Below are 10,570 nucleotides of genomic sequence, written 5' to 3'. Positions count from 1 at the left end.
GCATGTCCATGATGTTTTTGTTGGAGAAAACATCAAAGTGGCATCAGATCTGTCTGATGCCAGTTTGAACTAACCTCTGCACAGGTAACAATACCATTTATCAGAGGGAAGTTTTGTAAAAGGGATTTATTACATTTATTGTGTGTCATTCTGAAACTTCTGCATTTTCAATTTGACATACGGTGTTGATTTCTGCTTCTCTTTCCAAAAGTAAGCATTGGTATGTTATCATCTGAAGTTTGTAATTCAGGTCAGGCACACAAAGGAACACATGTACATAAAAGCAGTCTTGTTCATCATTTAGTGAGAGTGTCATAGATTTTTCAAGGCCAAAGGACGGCCTATCTTTTGGTGGGACACTCTTTCCATTGTACTGACAGTCAGGCGCGCTGGAAGCTGTTTCAAGCGAGGGGGGCTGATGGCTGGGTTGGAAAACATATGACGTCATTATGTTGAGGGCTGTGGCTGACGTTTTTAACATAATATTATAGGCCTACATTTGTCGCCAAAAACTGCCATTTAAAATGCATCGGAACAAAGCATGAACATTTTAAACTTTATTTCTTCTCTTTTAATCATTCAAAACAAACAACAGCTCCCAATCAACAGGATCAGGAATACTTGAATGAAACATGGCCTAAATATAGCCTAAACTGAGCATTGAACGTCTTGAAAGTCCATTCGACTATGGATATGGGGAACGATTTCATATCTGAAACAAAAAACACACACACAAAAAAAAATTAACTAATTTCATATTTTATCACTAAATAGCTTAATACAGACATAATATTTAGTGATATGCAGCCTTATTCTAGCGTAGACTTCTTCAGCCACAGGACTAAGACGATAGGCACATAAATAACGCTAAATGCGGCAGTATAGGGGAATTAAAACCATTTCTCACCTCGAAATAGTCAGAAATACGTTTCTGCTGCGTATTGCTAGCCATGCCTAAACGAATGTGAGGTGGCGGAAGCTTCTGGGGGAGTAGCCTAGTTTTTTATGAAATATTAAAATAATGAATCATTAGTTTATATCTTATACACAGCCCATCATTTTAATCCCATATCAAACACAGTATCTTAAAAAATTAATACATAATTAATTTCATGTTTTTAAGTACAATATTATGTTACTCCACAGCCCCCCACCATGGGGGGCTGATGCTATGACGAGGGAGGCTGCAGCCCCCGCAGCACCCCCCTTCCCGTGCCACTGCTGACAGTGTGTTTATGAGTATTTCACATTGCTAAAGAGGAAACTGTGATATTTAGTTAGAAAAACAACCAACTTGGGCATCAATCTTGGCAGGAAGGTCCTCATTAGCATGCATGATAGTTCCAATAGATTAAAAACAAATTCACTTTATTTGTCTTTATTTATGTGTCAACACATTCACAACTGATGTGATTTCAAGTTACTCATCTAGTCATCAGAATTAAGATTTAAACAGAGAATGACTGATCATTCAGAAAATAGAAAATCTGATTTAGCCATCCATACAGTACCAAAGCACCAATAGGCTGCCCTGACACCAGCACTCTGCAGCATGGATGTTGTTGTTAAGAGAATCAGACTCATAATTAGTTATTTGAGTTAAATTAGAAGAAACAGGGGGATATACAATGATATTTAAAAAGAAAACTGGTTTCCTGTGACATGTCGAGACAAGTACTATGTTTATTCAAGCTGTGACAGTAACAGGCTTCATGCAAATAAGAGGAAGACTCAATGGGGTTCCTTGGGTTGCTTTGTTTAGGTTTTAAAGGTTTCCCTGCTTCAGCACAGCTGATTTCCATTAATAACTGATAAACAGGCTTTTGCTGAACTGAAATGATCAGAATAAGCTGTGCTGAAAGCAAGAAAACCTCTAAAACCTGCAAGACAGTGGTCCTCTGAAGCCAGCTTTGGGCATGCCTGACATAGAAAATGAGGTTTTAGGGATGCCAGCAAATTGCCTGCCAAGCGGACTACAGCATATTCAATCATGCTGCTTGAACTAGGAAGGATACAACCTATTTCTAAGTTGTTTCTGTAGATATAACACAATACTCTTCATACAGACAAGACCTAATGCTGACTTCAGACCCAACTTGCTTGTCCTCTGCTTTAAATGCAAGGTAAACGGTGGACATCAGAGGTCCTGCTGTGCATTTCACATGTCTGGTGGGGCACGTTTTATTGTGTTTTACACATGAGGTGCAGCAAATTTTAAGCTTTCAATCATCTGATACACAAAGCACCTGAAGCTAGAGCTGGAAAATCTATTTACACTTACCTTTTGTGTCTCTGCTTCTTTTTTTTTTGTCTGTTTCTGTCACCTTAAAACCCAGTCAGCTTCGGCAGATGGCCTCTCACACAGCCTGTTTCTGCTGGTTTTCCTCTCCACTATCGCTACATGCATGATCGGTGTGAGGGATTGCTGAGGAGTCAATGACAAAATGCAAGCAAAAATTGTTTCTGCAGGCACATCCAGGAGGAGCATGTCTTGCAAGTTTATTACTGTTTTTCTTGACAGAAACTTTAACCAATATGACTGCATTGTTTTTGTAAAACGGCTCGAGATGACATGTGTTGTGAATGGCCCTATAAATAAACTGGACGAGGTTGATGTTATGCATCAGCCAATCGGAGAAGCTGTTCAAGGAACTGGCTGGGACTGACATCCTCCAAGCTGTGGTCTCTCCTCAATATTCAATTTCAGCCACAATGAAGTGCAGCAAACAGGTTTTTCAATGCCCAACAGAAATTTTTGTACACGCTTTGAATGACATCAGCACTGCTGTTAAAAGCCTCTGAATTGGACTTCTTTTTGATGCTCAAAACATGGTCGGTCTGAACACGGCATTAAACATGGCTAGAGGTAACCTATCTGAATAAAAACTAGGACTACTCTGTGGTCATTGTTGATAAATATCAACGTTTTACAGTGAAGAACTTTGTTAAGCTACTTAGAAAACCATGTTATATTTGCTTATTTGTTCTTATCTTTTACCAAATTTCGTGTTTTTTACCAGATTGGTCACTTTTGTAGCTTTCATATTGTGTTTGATAAGGTCAACTAACAGCCTTTTACTTTCAAATATAGCACACTGGGTGAGATTGTTTCATGTTGCAGGGCTTCAGTTATTTGATGTTCACTGTGTGCAGTGAACATTCCCTTCAGCTGAGACAATTAGAGGCATACCACTGCACAAAGATAGAAATAGAGAGTGACACACTAAGGAAAGAGAAAAAGAGAGGACGAATGTAATGTGTGGTTTAGTGGCCATATGATCATATCTGAAATCAAAGGGAAACACAAAGCGGTTGCTTTGGGCTAGAACAGTGTAGAGGCCCTCCTAGAGTCCTTTGACATTCATTCTCCAGGAGAGGAAATGACCCACCACCTTAAGAGGAAAATAACTTTTTATTTTAGAACTTCTAACACTTTTAAATTTATTTAAGCATACTTTAAAAAATGTTAAATAAACAGCAGCAATCTCTAATTAAACAGCGAAAATTTCTTGGATGCATTAAAGATCTCATTTATAGCGATGACCAAAATCTTTTAAGGGTAAAACGATTATCTGCTGTCATTCCAAAACCTTCTGTTTTATTGCAGAAAAAAAATTAAATAAATCGTACACTAGAAACATCAGTAACTACATGCCAGGTTCAGTATTTGCATTTTCGACCCTTATTTAAACAGGCCCTCTGTATATCGACCAAGTGATAACCCCTGTTATACGCTTACATATTAAAGAATACTCTTAGCTTTAAAGGAATAGTACACCCAAAACACGATTAGCCTTCATTTTCTACTCACCCCCATGCTGAACAACACTCTGGAGTACTTTTTTGATATCTCAAATGCATCTGGAGATCTGGGAGGCTTCTTGCTGTCTGCTGACATTCAAATAATGGAGGTCTATGGTGCCCGAGACAGAAAGGTCCATAAAAGTCCACAAAAAACATGTCAATATTCCTCCATACTGCTCGTCCAATGTATTCCAAGTGTCCTGAGTGGGTAGCATCCAGAATTTACTCGAAACAAAGTCATTTAGAATGTTTTTAGAGCGTTCACAACGCTACGGAAGCCGGCAGACCAAACCAGATGAAAGTGCGCATTCAGCGTCTGCTCTGCCAATAATGCAAGCGTAGAAGAAGAAATGTGCTGTTTACCTGTGCAAAGAAAGAAACAACGAAAGAAAAATGTCTGAGGACTTCAGTGTTGAGGAAGAGCATGAGTTCTTTGCCGAGCTGAATGCGCTGGTTTGGTCTGCCGGCTTCCGTAGCGTCGTGAACGCGCATGTGCGCGCTTTCAGGAAATCCTATACACTACTGTTTATTCAAGGCCATGCTGTTAATATGGTAAAAAAAAAAAAAAACAGCATTAATCTAAATGGTGCAAAGTTGACAGCTTCGCAAGGTACTCCCACCACCAAAGGTTTTATGGAAACATTTTCTACAAAGAAATAAGTCTTAATTTGCTCAAGACAATATATAGATCCAATCTAAGACGATTCATGTTTGTTTGCAAGGCTGTGATGGGGCTGTGTATTGTTTATAAAAAAAAAAAATGGGGGGTTAAAATGAATCGATGTTCTCTTTTTTTAATCTCAAACAGTTCTGGCCTGGAAGCAGTGACAATAGTGGTTATACTTATAAGAATATTTATAATTTCACAAAATGCTGATGAAGGTTCTCAGTCATCCAGGTCATAGTCATTCCGTAAAAATTCAAAAAATTCCACTGGACTTGGTTTTCAAGATTTGAAGACGTTTCGCCACCTCTCCAGGAAGCTTTCTCAATTCAAATGTCTGGATCCGCAGTGAGTTTGAGTCTTATATAGACAAAGCCTTGTATCGCTTGGAAACAAGCGATACAAGTCTATGATTGTTAAGGGTTATGATTGTTAAGGGTTAACAATCATAGACAGGTTTCAGGTATTACAGGAGACAATCCCCCCCTTAATGGCAATCCCCCCTTTAACGACCCCTAGAATCATAGACAGGTTCAGATATTACAGGCTAACGATGGAACTAAACGACCCATCGGTAAATAGTAACCCATCGGTTACTATTTGCATGTTTCCAAGCGATACAAGGCTTTGTCTATATAAGACTCAAACTCACTGCGGATCCAGACATTTGAATTGAGAAAGCTTCCTGGAGAGGTGGCAAAACGTCTTCAAATCTTGAAAACCAAGTCCAGTGGATATTTTTTGAATTTTTACGGAAATTTCACAAAAGTACTAAAAGTTTTCATTCATTCTTTTTTTTTTTCCCAGAGAAATTCTTTCTATTATTTAGGATGTGGGCAGTTAGCCTTCATTAGAGCATTAAATAAATCTTGGCAATAAGTTTTCAGGATTATAAGGATTTACATGGGGAAGAAAAAAAAACATTTCCTGCTGTTCAGTTGAAGATAAAACAATTCTACAGTCTTCCTCCCTAAGAAACCCGGGTCTATTTGACTACCAGTCCAAAACAGGAGCTTTGGAGGGTAATAGAGTGCCCTCTTGAACGTATGACCCAGATGTCATTTGCCTGCAGGAATCCTGAACACAGGCCGCTGCGCTGGGATCTGCACAGCCAGAGAATCCGATCATATAGACAGCGCTCTATTAAAGTAAGCAGAACTGAATGGCTGAGTGAAGATGTATATATGGCAGAAAACGGTAGATAAAAATGGTTTCCAAAACACACTTCTAAGTAACAGAGGCCTTCAATTAGATAAGGATAGTGCAAAATCCTGGTGAATTTTGGGCATACCTTTAGAAACGGTATAAAATTCTAACTACACCAAGTATACCAAGAACTTTATTAATCCCCATTATGATCTCAGCCCCCACGCCCACCCCCACTCTCTCATTGGCTTCGGTAAGACAGCTCTTTGCAGCCCAGCCACATAATCTGATGGCCTTTTTCTGCTCTGCCATTCATTCTTAATCTTCCAGGGAAACAGCTTTGCAGGGCTGCTTTAGTTAAAATACGGATTTTGCCCCCCTCCACTCACCTCTCCTCCCTCCTCTCTTTCCAGCCAACATTTTGCAGATATTATGATGAATGGAGCATTATCAGGGCACAGAGGTAAAACAGATTAAACTGACATCTAAAGCTGAAAAAAATGATCCTCCTCATTTGTGGCAGCTGTGTTGAGGCGATGAGCTTGGATAAGTCATGGGTCAGCTGACTGAACTAAGCGGTTATGCAACACACAGAAGCCAGTTTGGTGTGTGATCATGATGATGACAACGCACTGATGAACCCTGAGAGTCTCCAGTAGTTTCAGTGACTTATGAATGATGCAGATGCTGCTGCTCAAATGTGCAAAATGGAGCATCAATAGGATGTCACGACACAGAACATAATTGGAAAGAAAAAATCTTTTTTTTTTTCACAATCTGTATGTTAAACCTGGTTGCATGACATGAAAAAGAATGTGCTCTATCCTATCAAAAATTGTGTGTTCTAACAGTGTTTATATTTATGTTTGATATTGATGTTAACAATGGTGTGAAAAAAAAAAAAAAAAAAATATATATATATATATATATATATATATATATATATATATATATATATATATATATATATATATATATATATATATATATATATACAGGTGCTGGTCATAAAATTAGAATATCATGAAAAAGTAGATTGATTTCAGTAATTCCATTTAAAAAGTGAAACTTGTATATTATATTCATACATTACATACAAACTCATATATTTCAGATGTTTATTTTGTTTAATTTTGATGATTACAAATGACAACAAATGAAAATCTCAAATTCATCATATCAGAAAATTAGAATATTGTGAAAAGGTTCAAAATTGATGGCCCCTGGTGCCACACTCTAATCAGCTAATTAACTCAAACCACCTGCAAAAGCCTTTAAATGGTCTTTCAGTCTAGTTCTATAGGCTACACAATCATGGGGAAGACTGCTGACTTGACAGTTGTCCAAAAGACGACCATCGACACCTTGCACAAGGAGGGCAAGACACAAAAGGTCATCGCTAAAGAGGCTGGCTGTTCACAGAGCTCAGTGTCCAAGCACATTAATAGAGAGGCGAAGGGAAGGAAAAGATGTGGTCGAAAAAAGTGTACAAGCAAGAGAGATAACCGCACCCTGGAGAGGATTGTGAAACAAAACCCATTCAAAAATGTGGGGGAGATTCACAAAGAGTGGACTGCAGCTGGAGTGAGTGCTTCAAGAACCACCACACACAGACGTATGAAAGACATGGGTTTCTGCTGTCGCATTCCTTGTGTCAAGCCACTCTTGAACCACAGACAGCGTCAGAAGCGTCTTGCCTGGGCTAAAGAGAAACAGGACTGGACTGCTGGTGAGTGGTCCAAAGTCATGTTCTCTGATGAAAGTAAATTTTGCATTTCCTTTGGAAATCAAGGTCCCAGAGTCTGGAGGAAAAGAAGAGAGGCACTTCATCCACGTTGCTTGAAGTCCAGTGTAAAGTTTCCACAGTCAGTGATGGTTTGGGGTGCCATGTCATCTGCTGGTGTTGGTCCATTGTGTTTTCTGAGGTCCAGGGTCAACGCAGCCACATACCAGGAAGTTTTAGAGCACTTCATGCTTCCTGCAGCTGACCAACTTTTTGGAGATGCAGATTTCATTTTCCAACAGGACTTGGCACCTGCACACAGTGCCAAAGCTACCAGTACCTGGTTGAAGGACCATGGTATCCCTGTTCTTAATTGGCCAGCAAACTCTCCTGACCTTAACCCCATAGAAAATCTATGGGGTATTGTGAAGAAGAAGATGCAATACACCAGACCCAACAATTCAGAAGAGCTAAAAGCCACTATTAGAGCAACCTGGGCTATCATAACACCTGAGCAGTGCCACAGACTGATCGACTCCATGCCACGCCGCATTGCTGCAGTAATACAGGCCAAAGGAGGCCCAACTAAATACTGAGTGCTGTACATGCTCATACTTTTCATGTTCATACTTTTCAGTTGGCCAACATTTCTATAAATCCTTTGTTTTTATTGGTCTTCAGTAATATTCTAATTTTCTGATATGATGAATTTGAGATTTTCATTTGTTGTCATTTGTAATCATCAAAATTAAACAAAATAAACATCTGAAATATATGAGTTTGTATGTAATGTATGAATATAATATACAAGTTTCACTTTTTAAATGGAATTACTGAAATCAATCTACTTTTTCATGATATTCTAATTTTATGACCAGCACCTGTATATATATATATAGAACTGTTTGATCAATCGAAAGTAGAGAAAGACTTCAAATCTACTAAAACATAGCCATCCATATATCTATAAAGGACAGGCAAGGAGGGCATAAACCAGGGAAGGTAGCTAATAGACCCAAAGTTACCTGTCTAACCTAAAATATCTAATTATGAGACTAGAAAAAGTGTTGGAAGCTGCAAAACACAGGGCTTGAAATGAAACTACATGTAAGCCAAGAACCTTAAAGACACACTGAAAGTGTCAACAATTACTGTGTTAAAAATAACCCAGAATAGAAGAGGTAGGCTTATACAAAAGACGATCGTTAGATCTGGGACCCTCCTGCACAGGATAAGTCATTGCAGTTACCTACAAACTCTGTGGATTCATTTTATTCTTTTTTTTTATTGCACCAACAAAACATGAATTCTCATTAGATTCAATTTAGTTGATAAACAGGAAATTACCAACCTGTGTTTAAACCTACAGAACCTGCACCTTACAGAGGCTTAACATTACATTAGAGATCTTCCTGATTTACTCAAAGTAATCTCAGGATAAAACACATAAATATGAAAATCCAGTTTATAAAAAAATGTGATTTGAGCCACGGAAAAATAAAAGCCAAAAACTGTTCTAGAAAACAACAAACATAAATGTAAATATTCAGAAAAAAGTTCAAAACAAGCCACTTGACCTAATTTCCAAGTTTGAAGACGTTTTGCCTCCCATCCAGGAGGCTTTCTCAATTCAGAATGTCAGGAATAGCGTTGAGTTCGAGGTTTTATACAGTAGCTGAACAAAGCCCTGTTTTCTTTTTTGAAAACTTGCAAATTGGAACAGACGAACAGGTCCTGTAACAGTGTCTGAAAGGTTGGTCGTTAAAGGGGATTGTTGGCCTGGCTGAATAGGAGAGGTCTTCAGCTCTCCTGTGCAGGGGCTGCGGCTGCAATTCATTTTTCCATAGTGATGGGTCACAAAGAAGGGCTAATCTGACTGGTTATGATTTTTACAGATATTAAAAACACTCTCTGCACACAGCATATCATTAAAGCTAACTGTTACAGCCAGCAGTCACGCAATGGGAGCTAACAAAAGTTTAGGGTCAAACCCTTTCACCCAGTTTGTTTTGTTACAGAAGCTGTCATAACAGCACCCCGATGGCAGGCGGTAATAGCATGGGACTGCTTCATTAAAGATACCTCTCCAAGACACATTTTCTACTCTGATTTAAATCACCTCAAGATAAGAACCAATGCTCATCACCTTCCCTGAAGCTCTGAGTTCAGTCTGCAGTCGGTTTGTGTCTATTATCATATTTATGTCTCACTCACTACTGTATGTCATATAACTGCTAATGATTTTAAACGGAGAACATTTCGATTTTGATGATAAATCCATTTTATGTTATAATGCGCAGACTGCAATCTAGAGCTTTCTTCGTACTTTTAGTGCCAAACACAACCCTGTTAATCATTGCTTGCCTTAAGGGTTGAGGTCAGAAACTTGCAGCTCTGCCTCTGCTAGCATTCACATAAGACATGCATTTTGTTTTGTTTTTTTCCGTGTGCAGCACAGTGGAACATAGCGGGATTTAGAGGGGCAGCAAATGCTCACAAGCAGACTTTGCGCATATGCAGATTGATGGAGGAGTGGAAAGGAAATTTGGGGCCTTGCAGAATGTCTGACTTTGTCGATCTGATTTGTGTGACGCTGCGCTATAGGGAGCTGGCAGAGGACTGAGCTGTGCACCTCCCCTACTGGAGGTCACGACACATGTTTCTGGCACACAAACCCAGTCAGTAGCTCCAAAGCTTCATTTGCCCTTCACAATTGTCCTTCTTAAGAGCCCCCAAACAATTGAAATGAGGGCTAGGTGACGAGTGCTGCAGCTGTTCTGTTCATTTCTTCTATTATGCTGTTGTAATTAGTGTTAATTTTGTTAACAAAAACTAAACGAAAATATTTTCGTCAACGCACATTTTTCACCGAACGAAAACTAGACGAGACGAGACAAAAATCCCCACCAGTAAAAAATAACTGGGAGTAAATCAGAAATAATTTTCGTGGACTAATAAAGACAAGACAAAAATGCAGTTCAGTAAATAAAGACCGGGCTAAAATCTATGGACATTTTAGTCCACGAACAAAGACGAGACGAAAATTACATATTATTATTTTATGGTTTATCTGCATATTACTATTACAAGGACATTTGATTTGAATTGGCATCAATATTAATACAACCAAAACGCATGCACACATAAAAATGTCTGCAATTTATTCCTGCATAAAATGATAGTTAGGTTGTTTGTATGAGTTTGAAATGGATTGTCAAATGTAGTTTTTACAG

This window comes from Cyprinodon tularosa, unplaced genomic scaffold (assembly GCF_016077235.1).
Source record: "Cyprinodon tularosa strain WSP-4 unplaced genomic scaffold, ASM1607723v1 ctg135, whole genome shotgun sequence".
NCBI classification, from domain to species: domain Eukaryota; kingdom Metazoa; phylum Chordata; class Actinopteri; order Cyprinodontiformes; family Cyprinodontidae; genus Cyprinodon; species Cyprinodon tularosa.
Note: the sequence above shows the minus strand (reverse complement) of the source record.